Source organism: Octopus bimaculoides, chromosome 20 (assembly GCF_001194135.2).
Source record: "Octopus bimaculoides isolate UCB-OBI-ISO-001 chromosome 20, ASM119413v2, whole genome shotgun sequence".
Taxonomy (NCBI): Eukaryota; Metazoa; Mollusca; class Cephalopoda; order Octopoda; family Octopodidae; genus Octopus; species Octopus bimaculoides.
The window spans coordinates 46,181,652-46,186,463 of record NC_069000.1 but is presented as its reverse complement, the minus strand read 5'-3'; positions in this window follow the sequence as shown (position 1 = coordinate 46,186,463).

The window sequence follows — 4,812 nt, the reverse complement described above, 5'->3', positions numbered from 1 at the left end:
GGGCAGAACATAATTTAATTGACTTCGGCAGAGTTTGAACTTAAAAATCGCGGCTTTAGATGATTGCATCCTCATTTTTACTTTCAGCTGTTTGGAATTCTCGATTTATTAAGTTGGAAGAGTCCACACACTTATAAGAGTGGGTGGGGTAAGGGTTCAACATATTTAGGGCTTTTGGGTTTATGGTTGTTTTAGTGAAAGAAGGTAAGTCGATTACACCGACCCCGGGGTTTAACTGGTATTTATTTTGCTGAAACTAAAAGGATGAAAGTTAACGTCGACCTCGGCGGAATTTGAACTCAGAATTTAAGGAAAAAAAAAAAAAAAGCGGCCGAAATGTCGCAAAGCATTTTAATGGACGCGCAACCGGTTCTGCCAGTTCACCACCTTCGCTTGTCTGCTGAGATAATACGATGCATTAATATTGTGTAATTGTCCCTCATTGAGAGTTTAATTATGGCAAGGGTTATATTTGGATAAAGGTTTCTAGTTTAGGGAGGTTGTGCATGTGTGCATGTGTGTATATATATATGCATAAAATATTGACACACTAGAATACTTGAAAAATGAGAGCCAGAAGTACCATTATAGCTAAAGTTTAATGCAAAGTAAAATAGAATATATGGTAGGTAAATTCATTATGTAAAAGAAATAGGCATTTGGTCAAGACTAATAAAATTTTTAGTTTTAATAAAAACTAATATTTTCTAAATCTAAATCTTTTATTTCAAAATTTATCCTCAGCTGCAATATTTTAAGTAAAAATTTTCTTGTTCTGTGCTTTTACCAGATGTAATAATTTGTCCTGAACTTTTCCAAGTGTAATAACTTGTCCTGTTCGTTCTGAGTTCAAATTACGCCGAGGTCAACTTTGACTTTACCATTTCGGGGTCGATAAATTAAATACCAGTTGCGTACTGGTGTCGATCTAATCGACTGCCCCGCCTCCCCCCAAATTTCGGGCCTTGTACCTAAAGTAGAAAAGAATATAGGTTTATTACGTTCTGAGTTCAAATTACGCCGAGGTCGACTTTGCCTTTCATCCTTTCGGGGTTGATAAATTAAGTACCAGTTGCGTACTTGTGCCTAGAGTACAAAAGTATTTCACTCCACACAGATCATATTAGCGACCTTAGGTATAAGTCGTGAAGGTACCTGGGCTAACGGTTCGGGTATTGCACTTACGATCTTAAGATTGTGGTTTCCATTCCTAGACCGAGTGGTGCGTTATGTTTTTGAGCAAGACACTTCATTTCACATTGCTCCAGTCCACTCGACTGTAAACGAGCAACCTCGCGACGGACTAGTCTTCCGATCAGGGTGAATGGTGTGATATCGTTCACTTAGAGGCCGTGGAAACCGGGTACCGACCCCGGGAATGTTAGAACTTGCGATAATACTTAAGTCTAGAATAGAAATCAGTATTGCACAACAAAAATGTCATATTTAATCTCTTTAAGAAAAAGTGGGTATTTCTAAATTTAGAAGACAGACAATAATTTTAGGTGCAGAGATGCAATCGATTTAAAACATTATTATTTCGATCCTAGGATGGAGGAAAAATAAATATTACCTTTGGATAGTCTTGAACGCGAAAGAAACGAATGTAGCAAAATAAATTAAGGTTACTCTATCGGATTCTGGAAACCACCGTTTTCCTTTTGAAATATTAAAAATGACATAAAAATAATTATAATCTTAACAGAAATGAAATATTTTTGGAAATATAACCGTTAAATAAATTAATGAAAAAAATTCTAATTTTACTACAATGCCAGTAATTTTTAGGGGAGAGGCAAGCCTATTGCATCGACCGCACTAACTTTACTGGTACTTATTTTGACGATCTCGAAAGGTTACATCTGCAGGATTTGAACTCAGAACGTAGCGAATCGAAAAACAAACTACAAGACCGTTTTATTCTGACGCTCTAACGATTCTGCAAATCCACATGTCAAAATAATAAAATGAAAAACCGAAACTTCAAAGAAATCATTTTATTGCGAAACACTTTCATCTTCATCAGAATTTTGGAAATTAAGATCAAAGAAGAAATGATACAACGAAACATCAGAGAAGGATACCAAGTCAAGAAAACTGAACAAATCTTCAAAAGTATTAATGTTCGATAAAGGGGAAATGGAAAATTTGCATTCATGGATATAAGATATACAGTTCGTTAAAGTATTTACCATTTCCTGTACTTGGTTTTGGGCATGTCCCACCTCTGTGAAAGTCACTATCCGAATGCGAATCTGCCATGTTTCAAAAATTTGCAGAGCACTGCTAAATTGAGTTGGACTGACGAAATTCTTGTAGAATTTCATGCTCAAACTGCAATTAGCATTTTGTCCTTCTATGCAGCAAAGCCACCGAACTCTTTGGATTTGGTTTAGAATTCTGCTCTGAAGTTCACTCGATTCATTACAAGAATATTGCAGACTAAATGAAGTGCAGTACTTCATGGCAGTTTTCTTCGTGCCTTCGCGATAAACATGTTTTGCATCCCGTAACACTCTCCCTTTACTTCTTATGTATATAATTGATTCCACAAGACATAATAGAGCCTCTTCGAAGTATTTCGGTTGAACAGTCACTTCCAGTCGATGGTTTAGGGTGGTATTTCTTAAAAGAGCTGACATGATTCCATACACAAACTTCGATTTCAGTTTATTTCCCTGTCATGGAATGCGACTTTGAAAAAACATATTGTACTATTTTGCTTCTTATTTATAATTTTTCTTTTAATCTCTCTCTCCCTCTCTCGCTCACACCTACACACATACATACACAAATATGTATACACGCACATATATGTGTGTTGAAATAAATATTGACATACACATATTATGGTTGAGCTTCTCGTTCCAATTTGCATTTAAATTCACTATATTGTCTTGTTAGTGTTGTTGTCACAGTTGTGAATGTTATTTAAGTAGATTCGTGAATGGCAAAATCGATCGTATTATAGTGTAAAGTCTCACTTTTTAACGTTGTAAGTTCGAATTTTACAAGAAACAATTTTTCCTTTCACCATTCTGGGGTAGATTCGTACCGATTTTACCCTGTTTTCCCAACATTACACATGTTAGAAACAAATTATCGTCATTTTATTATTAAGGCGAAGGTTGTGAGCTGACAGAATCGTAAGTGCACCGGAGAAAATGCTTAGCGGCATTTCGTCCGGCTTTACGGCTGAATTCAAATTCCATGGTGATCGACTTTACTTTTCATCCTTTCGAGGTCGATAAAAGAAGTACCAATCGATCACTGGGGTCGATATGATCGACTAGTCCCTCCCACCAAAATTTCAGGCCTTGTGAAAGGATTATTATTGTTGTTGTGGATTGGTAGAATCGTTAGTGCGTCGGACAAAATGCTTAGCAGTATTTCTCCCGACTTTATGTTCTGTGTTCAAATCCCACCGAAGTCAACTCTTCTCTTCATTTTTTCAGGGTGGATAAAATAATGTACCAGTTAAGTTCTGGGGTCAATAGTATCGATTAACCCCACCTCTTCTAGATTGCTGGCCTCGGGTTGTTAATTGTTAATGTACCGGACAAAGTGCTTAGCGGCTTTTCTTCCGGCTTTATGCTTTGAGTTCAAATTTCACTAAAGCCGACTTTGCATTTTATTCTTACGAGGTCGATGAAAAATAAAAGTACAAATGTAATCGTCCCCTTCCCCTCAAAATTTCAGGCCTTGTGCTTACGCTAGAACGAATTCTTAGACTTAGTCATCGCAGACGAGTAGTTAAGACGATGGACTAAGTTTCGTTTCCTTGACGCAGCGAGCTGGCAGAATCGCTAGAACATCTGAGACGGGGGTGGGGTGAAAACAAAAACTCATGATATTTGTTTCAGCTTTTTGCGTCCTGAATTCAAATCCTACAGCAATCGATTTTGTCTTTTAATCCTCCAGGATCGATAAAATAAAATTCCAGTCATTCCCTGGAACGATGATATCCTCCCTCAAATTTCAGGCGCTGCACCTATCTTTAAATGCAGAGTTTAGTTTTCATTCTCCAGTTTTTGAATTCGAACCAGGCTCGACTTGGTTTTTCATTCCTCTCAGAGGGGATTTAATGTATAACGAAGCAAACCGAATTTAACCCTTTAGCATTTAAACCGGTCCATATCAGGCTCAAATATTCAGCCTGCTTTATGTTCAAATCGGTCAGATCCGGTCTCTTACACTTACTCTACAGTGTCATTCTAAAAATAATCACATCATTGAAATCTCAAAGCTACGAGATAATGCGTGATTAATTCCAAACAATGGGAATAAATAAGGATTGCATTTGACAGGGTAATCGGAATGTGAAAGGTCACTTTGATATTTGAACAGTCATTTAGGCGAGAATCACGAGTTCCTGAGTTCGAGTTCGTCATAAATTATGATTTTTTTTCTTTTACTTGCTTCAATGAAACTACACCCGTTCACACTTCTCTCTTTACTCATTTGAAGAGATGAAATAGAGATATAGAAAAATATATATTTTCATCTAGGGTCCCTGCATCTGTGATAAGGACGCAGACCAGGAATTGAACACTTAGATATAATTTCGCTATGTGAAGATGCGTGGCTTAAGGCGTTGCACTCATGATCGCATGGTCTAAGTTTCGATTCCCGGATCGAGCGTTGAGTTGTGTTCTTGAGCAAAGCACGTTATTTCCCATTGCTTCAGTTTACTCAGTCGCAAATGAGATAGCGTTGTTGAGTCTAGTTGTATATGAACTCATATATATGTGTATATATGTATATATATATATATATATATATATATATATATATATATATATATATATATAT